General features: G+C 32.0%; 1 long non-coding RNA gene and 1 pseudogene across 1 annotated transcript; both read left to right on the top strand.

The window, feature by feature from the left end:
• Nucleotides 1-479: 479 nt before the first annotated feature.
• Nucleotides 480-6787, top strand: LOC139511535 (uncharacterized; annotated as a pseudogene).
• Nucleotides 6788-12879: 6092 nt separating this feature from the next.
• LOC139519373 (uncharacterized) lies at nucleotides 12880-17041 on the top strand. The gene is made up of 4 exons (XR_011663575.1): nucleotides 12880-13120; nucleotides 14138-14489; nucleotides 15025-15296; nucleotides 16725-17041. It is a non-coding gene; the product is annotated as an uncharacterized lncRNA (long non-coding RNA).
• Nucleotides 17042-17241: the final 200 nt, after the last annotated feature.

The following is a 17241-nucleotide window of genomic DNA, read 5'->3' as shown; positions in this document are numbered from 1 at the left end:
CTTTAACTCACAATATTGTTCGACGCAAAATATCCTTCATAAAGTTCCAAGATAAGCCTCGATAACTTGTTGTCCATTCGTTTGATGTGTTTTATCTTTTGATTTTGTCATTTGATTAGGAAGTTTCCGTTTTGAATTTTCGTCGGAGTTCACTATTTTAGTGATTTTACTTTTTAGATAAAGAACCTTTTTATTTACCTAATCACATTGTTGAACCTGCTAAAAGAAGAAAAAGGAATATAGATAGTCTATTGCATTTTGATGTCAATGAACAGTAATTATGTGATACTATGACAAAACCGTAATTTGGCACTTGTGTATACATTTAAAAAGTTCACATTGTAAGGAATATATGTACTACGTTTCAAGATGATGTCACCTTAAACTACCTTTATTCAACATTCTAATATGACGTGCTTCTTTCGATTTGTAAACAACACCGTGTGAAAATTATATATACTAAGCGCAGACTCAGAGATATGCATAATATTGGATGTAACAAGATACCTCCCACGTAAATCCACATTAGAAATTGTAATGAAACAAAAGACAAAAGAACTTTTATTCTTATTCGGATGCATACTACAAAGAATTTAAAATATACTGCAACTAGTTGTCTTTATTTCGTACATACAGTATAGTAACACAGCTATATTTTGTGCAATGTCAATTTCATCATAGAACACTTTCTCCACAATCAGGGGTTCATTAAGGGATGAAAATAACCTTGATATTTATGTAACGATTTTAAAAGCTATCAATATACTAATTTTAAGTTGCAGTATAAAAACAATATTTAGTCAATGTCACAAAAATATAAACTTGTAAGTTCATTTAATATTGTATTGAATTGGAATTCTGAGGTAGGTTCTGTTCTGTTCTGTTTTATTTTCTATTCTATTGCATTATTCGCATATTAACTGATTTCAGCATGTCAACATGGCAGGTCCTTCGTTACGAAAAGTCAATTTTGAATTTGGCGGTAGACTACGATAAAACATGTAAAATAAAAATCGCAAATATTGGGTTTGAGCATTAAACATTTTTTTTTCTATCGGTTATCAACGAAAAAATGAATGCATGCCTACGATTTATGAGAATATTCGAGCTTTATATAACCATGAGTAAAAAGAACAGCTACACACACGGAATACCCAACCTCGCTTAAATATTTGAATGAACTTATTTGTCTTATTAGAATCGAAATAATTCATGAATTATTTCTTAATTTTAACATGAAACGGGACTTTATCGAAGACAACCAAAAACAAGCAAAAGCAACAGAACATTAATAAGGATAATTAGGCGGTTCCGGAAGCTTTAGTAGTTTGGTGATTTCACAATCTAAGAAACAACGAGTACTTCACTGCAACTTAGTCCAACATATCCATAGACATCTGTTACATCTGTTTTCGCGTCTGGCGTACTAAATTATAATCCTGGTAACTTTGATAACTATTCACTGATATATAATTATGGTCGGCTTCTGTGCCACTTTTGAAGGAAGGCTTCTACTTTATCATTGAGAATCGTTGATCATTTGGCTACAAATAAGAGGAAACCTTTTAAAAAAGAAAGCGTAAATAGAAACACAAGCAATGAAAGCAATGTGAATTGAGAGATTAATATGTCATATCATAAATATATTTTGTGATATTCAATTTATAAAAAAAATAAAATATAGAAGAATATTAAATCTGCAGTATTGCCGAGAAATGTGCCATTTAGTATAACTAGTAAAAAGGATTAATTATCTAGAAATATTCTTGTCTTTATAAACAGTAGAGTGCATTTACCAAATTCCTTGCATTTATATCTACTAACGTTTTGTCAGTAATTTTTTTTATTATAATACAATATAGATGGATTTTTTTTAATTTTTTTTAAGGAATTTGTGTTTAGTACAAAAAACATTTGAAATGAAATTCATTATGCGATATATTTGACCGAGGCTACATTTTTTTAGTTGTTGAAAATATTCCGCCTTCGAAATAATAATATAAATAGTAAATAAGCTTACTATCATTTACTAGTTTCAGATGTTCGCTTTTAAAATTAAACAGTTTCTAACAATGCATTGACATGAAAAAAATATATCTGATACTTAATAAAAGTGTGCTTTTAAATTTCTAAAAAGTTTTTGTTCATTTTTAAGTAATCTGATGAATATATCTTTAACAGTCAATTCTTTTGGTATCATGTTTGTACTTACGAGGCCGAACTTCAATCCATTTAATTCATAATCTTGATAGGAATTATGGTAATGAACAAAAATCCTAATTATCATATCTATTAATAAAGGCAATTAACGGTTTTATTTTTAGTTATTTTAGTTTCGGTTTAGCAATATGAAAGCAAGACGTGTACATAACGTTTAATAACGATACTTGGCGAGAGTTTCCTTTGGAGAACATTCATCAACGATACTTAAGTCAGAGGTAAGTTATGATTTTTTATTTTATTCAATAATCCAAGAGGATATTATATTCTTTAGAAACATATTTGAATTAATAAACGGCTGATTCATTGACCGTCTGTTGCAACTTCAAAAAAATTGTGGAATGAAAGTTGACAGTAAATTTAAACTATTAAAGAAATGTAATTATGTAATCCAATCCTTCAATTATATATAATAATTGATATGGTTAAAAGATATTTTGATCTTTGAATCTTTCAACGATTTAGGATATCATAATGCATTTTGTTATAATAAATTATAAAATTTGCAACAACAAACTTCATAAAAGGTAAAACTAAAAACCTCAGACGTTTTAAATATTTAGATATCTACTTTTGGGCTGAAATTTAGCTTACTTTGTGAAAAATCATACAGAGTCAAGGAACAAATATACTGACGAGGACCATGCCGGACTTTTTAATTGACAACATATTTGTTGAATTTGGAGGTTGGTTTTCCAACAGACTATTGGAATCCCAATGGGTACCAATTGCGCGCCTCTACTTGCAGATATGTTTTTATGTTCCTATGAAGCAGAATTTATCCAAGGGCTAGTATAGAAAGGAGAAAAGAAATTAGCCCAGTCTTTTAATTTCACCTTTCGGTATATTGATTGTACTGTCTCTTGATAATAATAGATTCAGTGATCACTTACATTTAATATATCCAAGTGAACTTAAAATTAAAGATACTACCGACACAGATAAATCTGCTTCATATTTGGACCTTTTTGCCGAGAAATGACTACTGAAGGTAGGTTGAATACCAAAATTTATGATAAACGCGATGATTTTAATTTTCCTATAGTTAAAAGTGTGTCAGAAATTATACCTAATATTCTTCCTGAGTCATAATAACCTTCCATCATTACCGGACTGAACAAAGAAATAACACGACGGGTGCCGTTTACGGTGCAGGAATTGCTTACCCTACCGGAGCACACCTTATTTTACTCCGGATTTTTAGTGGAGTACGTGTTGTTTCTTAATTATTTTTTTTAACTGTTGATGTAAACGTCCTTTGGTTTTTGTGAGTCTTTGTTTACTCCTTGGTTTTGATTGTTAATATCTTTTACTCTTTTCTGTGCTGTTTAATGGACTCTTTTGTTTAATCGATTAAGCATCTTGTTAGTAATTAAACAAGTAAGACTTTATTGTCAGAGGGTAACGCAGCTAGCGTAAACTAATCACCCATGAAAACCTCTGGGAATTACAAAAGCAAAATACAATGCATCTTTATACATATATTCAATTATTTTGTTGAATATAACAATGAAATATTTAAAACACACTGTGAATAGATAAATTTGAAATACATACGTTTAACAAATATGTGAATATGTGTTTATCGCTATATATCACTGGGTCGATGTCATGGCTGATATCTCGGGCAAAGATATCTTTAGCCGTATTTAAGGCAACCATGTGGAATTGGAGTCCTCATTGCTCATCAACGTTATACTTGTTTTGCTTTCTAATTTTTATCAGAGCGTCACTGATGAGTCGTATGAAGACGAAACGCGCGTCTGGTGTAAACAATTATAACCCTGGTACTTTTTTTTATCATTTACACCATTGGGTCAATGCCACTGACGGTGGGCGTTTCATCCCCGAGAGTATCACCAGTTGAGTAGTCAGCACTTCGGTGTACATGCATGAATATCAATTATATGTTCTTTTTTTATATAAATTTCCTGTTTTTAAATTTTCAAGTATAAATTATTCGAAAAACATAGGATTTTCTTATCCCAGACATAGGTAACCTTAACCGTATTTTGCACAACTTTGTGGAATTTGAGGTCCTTAATCCTCATCAACTTTATACTTTTTTCGTTTTCTAAATTTTTTTATCGGAGCGTCACTGATGAGTCTTATGAAGACAAAACCTTCGTACTTTCAATAACTATTTACATCAATTGATAAAATGTGGAGCTTGATTTTGATCATTTAACTAATAGTCATCAAAAGTACCAGGATTATAATTTTATACGCCAGACGCGCGTTTCGTCTACATAAGACTCATCAGTGACGCTCAGATCAAAATAGTTAAAAAAGCCAAATAAATACAAAGTTGAAGAGCATTGAGGACCCAAAATTCCAAAAAGTTGTGCCAAATACGGCTAAGGTAATCTACTCCTGGGATAAGAAAATCCTTAGTTTTTTTCGAAAAATTCAAATAACTAATATTGATATTGTATCTTCCTAAATGAAGCCACAGTTGAAATAATACGGGTCAAATATGATAGAAAAAGTGGATCAACAAAGCAGCAAAATGACAGTACAAACAATGATCATATCTAGAGGTATACATACGGTCTTCAACAATTGACCAGTGTGTATATAATATATCTATAGCTCACAATCGCCTTACAGCTAGAAAGTATACATTAAACCAGAAATAGTCAAAGAATTTCCTTTTGAACGAAGTATTAAAACATTTTCTAGTGACCAATTTATCATTCAGATTCAGTACAAAAAAAATGTTGATTAACAGAAACCTGATGGGTATTTTCTTCATCTGCTAGGTAAATGGACTGGAGTGTAGTGGGAAAAATTAAGAAAGTTATTCACGGTATGGAAACACATATTTACCAAAAACAAATATGTCAGAAGGATTCTTTTGATTGTAAATAACATTGCATTAACCTTTCAAAGAGCATCCAAATTAACGTCCCTAATTTGTGAGATCCCGATTATTATCATGTTGCTTTCCCCTGTCAACACCTTTAAAAAATTTGGTGTATAACTAATGCTACAAAATGGACTTGAAATTATATTAAACCATATGACATCAAAATAAGTGAGCACATCTCGAGTGACACCAAAATAAGTGAGCACATCACGAGTGATACCAAAATAAGTGAGCACATCACGAGTGACACCAAAATAAGTGAGCACATCATGAGTGACACCAAAACAAGTGGGAAAATCACGAGTGATACCAAAATAAGTGAGCACATCACGAGTGACACCAAAACAAGTGAGCACATCACGAGTGATACCAAAACAAGTAGGCAAATCACAAGTGATACCAAAATAAGTGAGCACATCACGAGTGACACCAAAACAAGAGAGCAAATCACGAGTGATACCAAAATTAGTGAGCACATCACGAGTGATACCAAAACAAGTGAGCAAATCACGAGTGATACCAAAATTAGTGAGCACATCACGAGTGATACCAAAACAAGTGAGCAAATCACTAATGACACCAAAATAATTTAGAAAATCACAAGTGATACCAAAATAAGTTAGCAAATCACGAGTGATACCAAAATTAGTGAGCACATCACGAGTAATACCAAAACAAGTGAGCAAATCACTAATGACACCAAAATAATTTAGAAAATCACGAGTGATACCAAAACAAGTCAGCAAATCACGAGTGATACCAAAACAAGTGAGCACATCACGAGTGACACCAAAATAAGTGAGCACATCACGAGTGACACCAAAATAAGTGAGCACATCACGAGTGACACCAAAATAAGTGAGCACATCACGAGTGATACCAAAACAAGTGAGCAAATCACGAGTGATACAAAAATTAGTGAGCACATCACAAGTGACACCAAAATAAGTGAGCACATCACGAGTGACACCAAAATAAGTGAGCACATCACGAGTGATATCAAAACAAGTGAGCACATCACAAATGATACCAAAATAAGTTAGCAAATCACGAGTAATACCAAAATAAGTGAGCACATTACGATTGACACCAAAATAAGTGAGCACATCATGAGTGACACCAAAACAAGTGGGAAAATCATGAGTGATACCAAAATAAGTGAGCACATCACGAGTGACACCAAAACAAGTGAGCACATCACGAGTGATACCAAAACAAGTAGGCAAATCACAAGTGATACCAAAATAAGTGAGCACATCACGAGTGACACCAAAACAAGAGAGCAAATCACGAGTGATACCAAAATTAGTGAGCACATCACGAGTGATACCAAAACAAGTGAGCAAATCCCGAGTGATACCAAAATTAGTGAGCACAACACGAGTGATACCAAAACAAGTGAGCAAATCACTAATGACACCAAAATAATTTAGAAAATCACGAGTGATACCAAAACAAGTCAGCAAATCACGAGTGATACCAAAATAAGTGAGCACATCACGAGTGACACCAAAATAAGTGAGCACATCACGAGTGATACCAAAACAAGTGAGCAAATCACGAGTGATACAAAAATTAGTGAGCACATCACAAATGACACCAAAATAAGTGAGCACATCACGAGTGACACCAAAATAAGTGAGCACATCACGAGTGATATCAAAACAAGTGAGCACATCACAAATGATACCAAAATAAGTTAGCAAATCACGAGTAATACCAAAATAAGTGAGCACATTACGATTGACACCAAAATAAGTGAGCACATCACGAGTGACACCAAAATAAGTGAGCACATCAGGAGTGACACCAAAATAAGTGAGCACATCACGAGTGATATCAAAACAAGTGAGCACATCACAAGTGATACCAAAATAAGTTAGCAAATCACGAGTGATACCAAAATAAGTGAGCACATCACGAGTGACACCAAAATAAGTGAGCACATCACGAGTGACATCAAAATAAGTGAGCACATCTCGAGTGACACCAAAACAAGTCAGCCAATCACGAGTGATACCAAAACAAGTGAGCACATCACGAGTGACACCAAATTAAGTGAGCAAATCACGAGTGACACCAGAATAAGTGAGCAAATCACGAGTGATACCAAAATAAGTGAGCAAATCACGAGTGACACAAAACAAAGTGAGCACATCACGAGTGATACCAAAACAAGTGAGCAAATCACGAATGACACCAAAATAAGTGAACAAATCACGAGTGACATCAAAATAAGTGAGCAAATCACGTTTTTCCTTAAATAATATTACTTACGTACACTCGCCACCAAAACCATTTGAAGACAATTGAATAAATTAATCATTTTTTATTGTGAAAATAAAATGACCTGCACTGATTTAGTTCATTCTTGCTGTGGGATTAGCAACCTGTTGATCAAGTAAAATCAGAATGTCTTTTGAGTAAAGATTTGTTAACTAGAACTATTGGGTTTAACGCGTCTTTTTCACATATACTTTGCGCATAAAGCGACCATATTTATTGGTGAAGGAATCCGTTAAGTAACTAGAGATAGTTCAAATCCTGTAAATAAACGAAACACTTATAACTATCATATAGATATTCTCACCACTCCTTTTGTGCCCGAGAGTCAATATGACTTACAAATTTGTTGTAGAAGTAAATATAGTACCAAAAACATTGCGCATGACTCGTTATTTACATATTATTCATAAAAGGAACAATGAAAATAGCACGGCAAAAGTCTAATTAAATCATTTAACAATCTCCTGGATGGATCATCTTTTCTAAGGAGTTGAAAGAAACAAGATAAGACGGAATCACAAATGTTAAACATTCAAATCATGTTAATTTATATGGATGGTGCATATATTTCATAAACGTATTTCTTATGCGTTTTGTAGAACTCGAACCAAAGGTTGTATGGTACCCAAGCACAACAAATCATCAATAAAAATAAATGGAAACAAAAGCATTTAAGCGATCCTAACATTGAACTTGGTCCATTTTACATTGGGACCGGTCATATTGTAATATCAGGACTTTACTGATATAAAATTATAACTTGTAGAATAACCAATCGAAGAATTCAAATAGAGAAAAATATTCAACAAGTACATTTCCGAGAAACACACTTATTCACGAATGCGCGTAGCGTATCGTTGTTGTTCGGTCACAAGTTGAATATTTTTTGATATTTTAAAATTTTTGATTAGTTATTCTTTTTAATGGCAAATGGCTTTTTTTTTATTTGTAGTAGAAAATGTAATGAACTATAATTGTGTATAAGCATTCACAATTTGTTTTGATAGAAGTATTTACAAAATTCATATGTTAATATATTTGTTATATCTTGGTAATGACTTAATAATTTGTTGTTTATTCACTTTCAGTATCAGTCTTTGCAGATAAAAACTTAAAAGTAAGGCATTTCTGTATTTTAAGCAAAATTTGAACTATTATATTGTGCACACACACATTTTGTAATAACAGTTATTTATAAATGAAAATGATCCAGGTGTGTCATATACGGGCCGATAAATCATAGAAATATTTCTCTTTTTATAGATGCATGATACCATTGATTTCATTAAATATAACCAAAGCAATTGTCAACTGCTATATCAAGTCCTGTCATATAATGTTGTCATTTTAATGGTATATTTAACATTGTCATAAAAGCGGGAGGTTAAGCTAGCCACACAACCAGGTGCAATCCACCATTTTTTTCATAAAATGTCCTATACCAAGTCAGGTAAATGGCCATTGTTATATTATAGTTCGTTTCTGTGTGTGTTACATTTTAGTCTTATGTTTCTGTATTGTCGTAGATCTCCTCTTATATTTGATGAGTTCCCTCAGTTTTAGTTTGTAACCCTGATTTGTTCATCTCTCAATTGATTTATGAACTTCAAACAGCGTTATACTACTGTTGCCTTTATTATATATATTTCAGCAACTTACAATCAACACATCTATTACTTGCTTATATTGCATATAAAAATTTTAAACACCAAAAGAAAAAACTTTTTATCTTTTTTATTTGAGCATTTCTGATGAAATTGAATCCAGAAATCAGTGTTTAATGTATATAATATTATTTACACTTCAAGTATCACCATAAACGTATATTGATATTCATACGTTTGCTCAAAAGCTTATATTCATACGATCCATTTGTTTGATAAATAAATTTAATAGTGTTCTTATTGCCTATGATTTATGAATTTGAATGCAATCTGTCGAACGACAAAGACTAGTTCAGTTGCATATTCCATGAAACAGGACGAGGAAGATAAATTCATTTAAGATGCAACACTATATACCAAAGTACAAGTATAAAGTAAGTAGATACGACCTTTGACAACGAAAGTCATCCAACAGAAAGGCATAATCACAGAAGAAAACATGATATTATTTATTTCATCAAGTACATAAAATTGGCAAACCAAACAAGGAAAGATAAATCCTTTCAAAAAATCAACAGACGAAAGTCTAGAAACATTCAACAAAAATCCGAGGGTTTCTACTAGTGTTGTCAAATCGTGATGTTTTACTCGATCGAACGATTGTCCGAGTAACCGGTTAACCAGTAGTTTAAGTTGACGTTTGAAGGTTATCTATATTATACTATAAATATACGTTCTTATAATACGATGAATTGAAGTTTGTCCTTTGGTATTATAAGGCTTGTCTGTGGGGTTTCCTGGCGAAGTTTGACTTTTAATAACCAAACACATCGTACATACTATGGCGTTTGTTCAGATTGAAAAATAAACAACCTTCTTGGTCTTGACGATTTGAATATGTCTGAAAGATATGAATTTTTCTCTCTTGATGTCTCAGAAAATAATGTAGAGTGTTTCAATTTGAAATGATTAAGCCATATATTCGAACTATCAAGTATACATTAATTGCATTCACGTTGATTTGTATTTCACAATTTTTTAGTTTGCATTTCGTTTAAAGAGAAGCCTTGTACGATGGAGGCTGCACATTCAGATGTAGTTCTACGCAATATTTGATAAAACATAAAATAATGTAAATCGTTAAATAAAACAAACATGTATACTAACTATGTTAACTTACAATATTGGCCCGAGCTGATGGACAAGTTGTCTAGAGTTCTAGTTAATTTTATGTGTTTTTTTATTAACAATTGCATTCAATATAATGGACATTGATCTGTCAAATTAATTACAACAATGATAATTTTTGAATAGAACAAAATCATTTAATGATTTTAATACTCATTTGAATCAAATATATTAAAATTTTAAAACAAGTCTGATCAAGGAAAGAGGGACGAAATATACCAAAGGGACAGTCAAACTCATAAATCTAAAACAAACTGACAACGCCATGGCTAAAAATGAAAAAGACAAACAGAAAAACAATAGTACATATGACACAACATAGAAAACTAACGAATAAACAACACGAACCCCACCAAAAACTAGGGGTGATTCTACCGGTTAGCGTTTTTGGTATTCGGTATTCAGTCCTTCCGACGGTTAACCGTTGACAACACTAGTTTCTACTTTTACAATGTAGACCTCTTTTATATAAAAGTAAGGAATGGACGAATAGTAACGAATTCATCAAGACTATCAATATTATTTATCTTAAAAGTTGCAGTTTTTGTGCTCATTTTTCTTTCGTTGTTATCAATTGGCAAGATTGTAGAATCAATTAAATTTACTGGATACTAGGACGTTTTGTTCAAAGTTTTACTCATTTACGCATTTTAAAGAGACGTGTAATAACTATTTAAATAAAAAAAAAATATGTACGTATTCGTGCCGCATAATCACTTGTAGATAAAAACGCTTCTTTATTTTATAATAAGTAGTAATAGCAATCAATCCTATAACAATACCTGTGATATATTTCTGATAATGACGTCGTTACGGGCCCAAATGAAACAAGCGTGTTCCTGAATTTGTTATGCTATTTGCAATTGTGTGTAAATAAGCAAAAATACATTTGAAATAAAACATCACCTTACACTTTTTAATGTTTTTAGTAGTAACGTTTTACATGTAAAAGGGACACTGGTCTATCAAAATAAATAGTTCAAAATAAACAGATTACAGGCTTGGATCTGTCTACTTGGCTGGTGCTACCCTCGGGGACGACTCATCCACCAGTAGTGTCATCGACACAGTGGTTGGTAAATTCATCAAAGATACCAGGCTTATAATTTGGTAGATAAGAAGCGCGTTTAATAAGATACATATCATAAGTGATGCTTGAATCAAAACAGTTGGAAGCTAAGGCATTGATACAAAAATGTTTGACGAAATACGAATAAGATAGTCTATACCCAGTGTGGATATCGAAGTACCACGGCATTTTACAGTAAATTAACAGAATTAACCATAGTAATGATATTACATAATGTGTAACATTTTTTGCAACATTAGTACAATTACAAATTTTCAATATATAAAAAGCAAAATGACAAAAATAAAGAACTCCAGGAAAATTCATACAAGAAAGTCCCTAATCAAAACACCAATATCAAATTATGTGATAGAGAGGCATAATAGACTGAAATATAGGTATGTTTGCTCAGCTACTAAACATGCGAAATAAATTAAATGTTACGAAACAGGAATATTAGATTTTCGCTTCAAAATTTAGCATTTGCAATTCAATGGGCATTTACGAAAATTTTAATGCAATCTAACAATAAATAATTGTGTGCGATTATAATCAATTTTGTGAAGATCATTTCATTTAAAAGTAATCTGATAAATTGATCGTAAGTGTGTACTCTCATGATAAACCGTGTATCCAGTCATTTTCGGACAATTAAACTTTTGTTTATGGACAGTATATACATCATCTAATCTCGTATGATTAACCTGTAGACACTTTTTAAAACGTTTAGTTTCAGTTTCGGTTTTTCATTATGAAAGTAAAACGTGTAAATAACGTATACGATACTTTACGAGGGTTTAATCGTAATTGAAGCTTACGTCCGAGGTAAGTAATTATGAATAATTCAGTTATCGTTAATTATATAATTATAAAGGTACCAAGCTTATAATTTATTACGCCAGAATATCATATTCCTTAAAGCTAATTGGAAATGAAAAGCTAGTTTCCAGAATGAATTCAAAACAATATAGTGAAGCTAATTAACATGATTGATTAAAAATCAGAAGTTTTTAGATATTGATTATAAGATCTATAGATAGTATTCAAACTATAATCATAACCCTTTCAATTATTTGCAAACTCTAATTGGAAGGTGTCGGTTTTAGCTAAATCTTTGACAAAATGTTACTCAGTGAGAAACAAATAAAATATCAAGATACAACAAACAGATGAGGAGTCCGACATAGAATAGTAAAACAATGTATGAACAGAGGTCAAAGAAAGGCGGAACATACCAAAATAATATGTGTTACTTTTTTACCTATTGTGTCCGTTTGTATTGTTCACACATCGTTGTCAAGATCATGGAATTTGATGCGACTGTCATACAAGTGAAAGGATTATCGCTTTAAAACCAGGTTTAATACATGTACCAAGTCAGGAATATAACAATTGTTGTCCATTCGTTTGATATGCTTTTTCATTTGATTTTGACATTTGATAAGGGACTTTCCGTTTTGAATTTTCCTCGGAGTTCAATATTTTTGTTAATTTACTTTTCATCATCTAGATATACCATAGGTCTTCAGAAAAACACAAAACTGAAGAAGTCCTTGCACCAAGGAGATTGATATTTGTAGATATGTTTTTGCCGTCTATTTTAATTGTCATAAATAATTAATTTTACTATTTTATTAAAGCAGGATCAACATTTCATTTTTAGAAACGCATGCACTTGTATCCAACATTGTATTTCAGGTGTCATATTTCAAAATGGGGACATATTCTTTAACTTATGGTGACAGCGGGGGGAAGTTAACATCATTTATAGATAGTGAAGTTAATCCGGATGCAAACTATCTTGCCAAGTGTGGAGAATGCACCAGTCAGATTGTTAACTTTATGCACGAAGTTACCCCATACAGCATTGCATCAACAATTAAGGTAACTATATTGTTCAGATTGTTCTTATTTATAAGCATTAGTTATTAACATATCTGCAAGTGGAATATAAGTCCCCGACGATATCATCAGCTCAGTAGTTAGTACTCTAATACTGGCGTGCTTTAACACAGAAAGTTCTTAATTTGAACGTTTGTAAACGAAGAAATTATTAAGAGATTGATGTTTCAACTCCTCGAGACAATTTTGAGCTTAGATATATCACGCTTTTATTTTAGGTTCAGCAAAGTCATATACGTCTTTCGATTTTTGTGTATCATTGGCTTTTATATTTTCGGGTTTGAACGTTATTGGTTGAGGCAAATCCAGAAAACGTTTTGTTTTTAATTTTTACTTGTCATTGAGTTTGAGTTCAAAGTTACATTAAAAAGACAGAAAGATTAATGGGTAGATTACAGAAATGTGAAAGGAACAAAAATCCCAATATTTAGTCATGCCAATTATAACACTATTTGTAATTTTTGGGCTTTATAACTTTTTTGATATTAGTGTCACTGATGAGTCTTATGTAGAAGAAACGCGCGTCTGGAATTTTCAAATATAACCCTGGTACCTATGATAACTATTTGTCTACTAGACCAGGTAAAGTATTTTACCAGAACACTGTCACATAGTGACAATCGCAATTTGTTTAGAAAATAATTAAAATGATTTATGTTACTTCTTCATGTAGCAAACATACTTTGTGAGCACACACCAAAATACTCGGATAATTTCTTTACACCTGTGTTGATTGAAATGCATTTGAAATAGTGTTGTTATTGGAATCGTGTTGGAACAGGTGTTAGAATTATAAAATCATGCATATTAAACGTGTTCTAGTTATTTCTTTTCGATATCTTTTTAAAATTTTCTTGATTTTTCAACGAACATTAATCATAACGTTGGTTCTGAACTCAAACTTAACTAACCAAATTAACTGGCCTGCACAAAATATCGATCTACAAATAGTCGTTGGTACTAATGACTAGTGCAAAATTCCATTTCTTATCTTCGTAGGGTGGTTGTCTGGGTAAAGGAACTGCTGTGAAAGGAAAATCCGATCTCGATATACTTTTCGTGGTAAACGACATAAAATCTATAGAGGACCTGATGAAGAAATTAAAACATAATGATTAAATAAAACATGAGCTCCATACCGCACTATGTTGTGGAACGTTTTCTTCTGTTAATGGTCCATTGTCAAATGAGGAAAAGGCACGACGGAGACATCTAAAGAAAAATAAACCATTTAAAGTGTCAGATGTAAGAAGGACACCATTTACAATTTCGTTTACTATGACATTACCAGATGGTACCAGTATGCCTGTTGATTTAATTATCGTACCAAATTTATCAAGCAGTGGCACGGGTAAGATAAATCAAAATAGTACAAACATTTCATAAATTACATACCCCTAGTGCAAAATTGATCTTAAGCGGTTTATGCTGTTTCGTTTGGGTGGTTGTCGAGGGCCCCACCTCCTTTGTCTCTTCCAATGATTTATATTTGTTTGCTTTTCAAACTGTTGGTATTAGGTGTAGCTGGGAACAGTTTTTTCTTCATGTTGTTCTTTTGTGTTTCTGTGCTACATATTTGTTTGTTTTTAAGTGATTAAGATTACAACACAATGTATTTTTGACATTTGTACCTATTGTGTCTGTTTGTTTTGTTCGCGCATTGTTGTCAATATAACTGAAATTTGATTCCACTGTCAAATAAGATAACGTTTGCATGAACAAATTGTAACATGCATTTAGGTTTTCTTTGCGAAAAATATATATTCCTTTACTACAAGCCAATAATTATTGTTAGTGTCTTTCATGTTAAAACTAAATTATCTAAAAAAGATCAGCCCTTTTTAAGCCATTATTCCTTTGACGTTTGTACACATTTATCTGTTTAGCTGGAACCTTCTCTCCAGAGGATTTGACAAATATATATCAAGAAATGAGGTTTTAGGTACGGAGTTTCATTGTTGTTTTGTTTTCAGCACAAACTGCCTTCGTATGCCATTGAACTGTTAGCTATAAAAACGTACGAGGATTTCAACAGACCACAGCCTGGTGGAATTACGGAAGAAAAAATTGTTAACGGAATATTTGAAAAACTTAAAGATTGTAAGAATATGAATGTTGAGTGGAATACAAACTACAACCTTGACGATTATGGAAGACCGTATGTATTTACAAATTATGTTTCAGATTATATAAAACTATATGTTGCTGAGGACTGGTTACATTTGAATAACAAAGACTAAATATCCTTTAACAAATATGCAACATATTTGGTTATTTTGGTGTTGGTCGGGTTTATTGTGTGTTTTTCAAAAAAATTTCGGTGTAAGTTTTTTTTTATATTTTTGTTTAGCCCTGATGATCATAAATAGATGTTGTCAAAGTTTATTACCAAATCAGTAATAACCAGCCTAAATGTTATTGTATTGATAAATTGAACAACACTGACCATAATATTGGTCAAATGTTCTCGTTGAAATATCAAGACTCATCTCAACATATTTCTGAAATTCATCCAAAGAACTTATACTTTTGTTAGATCCAAGACCGTCATGGTGATATTATTTGGCACCATTTTAATCTGTTTGTATATCCCAACTCCTTAGCTATGTATATTGTTTTTGGATTGCAATAAACGTAATTTATGTTTTGCTGGTAAAAAAAAGAAGAAAAAGACGAACAGACAAAAAACAGTACACTAAACACAACATAGACAACTAGAAAAACAACTGAGCAATGTAAACCTTATAAAAACTAGGAGAGATATCATGTGCTCCGTGCATGTGGCATCCGTCGTATTTCACATTTTAAAAGTACAAACTCATTTTTAAGTCAGAAAAATTGGAATATATCCGTCGTCATCTGTAAAACAGATATTTCATAACCGTGATGGTGTCCGTAAAATTTACGACGTAAAGATTTCTTTCTAAGACGTTTGAACTTTCTGTATAAAGTCAGTCTCAATGAATAGAGGGACAAGTCGGCAAAAAGAGGAGCATATTTGTTTCTCGTGGAAATGCCGATTGTTTTTAAAAACACGTCCTCCAACCTCAACAAATCAACAGATTAAAATGTATATATAAAAATAAATCAAACTCGCAATTTAAAAATGAATATTGTTGTTTGCAACTACCCGCCATCTCATCACAACTACATGTATTTTGATATCAAAATATTCATTATTTATACTATCTATTGATTATGTGATTCATACCCGTGCTTCAACGTTAAACCCTTTTTAAAAAGATCTGCCGTCAACCATATCGCAGTCACAAAATTTGTATAGCCTTCTGAAAGCATTTATCTAGTATTCATTTTTCTAGTCACTGTTGCATTGGTCATTGATCAACATCTATGTTTTACATTGCGTCATATCGTATCGTTTATTAGAGAAAACAAATATAGAAGATATTTGCCATAGCTCTTTATGAGGTATAAACTTTTGTAACTAAATTTATTAAGGAAATGTAATATTTGTTTAATACTCAATCCACTTATTTCCTCGTGCGTGTCATCACACAACGCAATTTGTTTTTCGAACGTACGAACTTTACAAAATGTTTATTTTCCTTTATTTTTTTACTAACAGGGATGGTCCATACATAATGGATCCAGCTAATCCTTATCACAATCTATTCCGTCCAAAAACAGAGCAGTACTGGATCAATCGTAATGAATCAGAAAGTGTTGTTCTCAGTGAACCGGACATTTCAAGACTAGAAAGTGACGCAGCTGTTGCTCTAGAAAGTATGCACTAGGTCACGTACGTGATGACTGATTTCAGACGACATGGTGTTTATAATGAAAAAATCATTTACGGTTGATTTCGTATCGCCAAAAGTGTGCCTACAACAATAAATGTAACAGTTTCGCTCAATCATAACATTAAGTTAAATAAAAAAAAAACATATTGATCATTGCCTTTTCAACATCTCCCTTATTACTATAGTAAAGTTGCAGTTATGTTTTCTTCTGTTGTTGGTTCATAGCAGATAACTTTTGAAAAATGCATAGTCGGGATGACTTGAAAATAATTCCAACAGGATTTGTATGTCGAAAACTTAGACCCAGAAAAACCAGTAACGTCGAACGTTCTTTGATTTTGT

This window comes from Mytilus edulis, chromosome 1 (assembly GCF_963676685.1).
Source record: "Mytilus edulis chromosome 1, xbMytEdul2.2, whole genome shotgun sequence".
NCBI classification, from domain to species: domain Eukaryota; kingdom Metazoa; phylum Mollusca; class Bivalvia; order Mytilida; family Mytilidae; genus Mytilus; species Mytilus edulis.
This window is presented reverse-complemented; position numbering and strand designations above follow the sequence as displayed.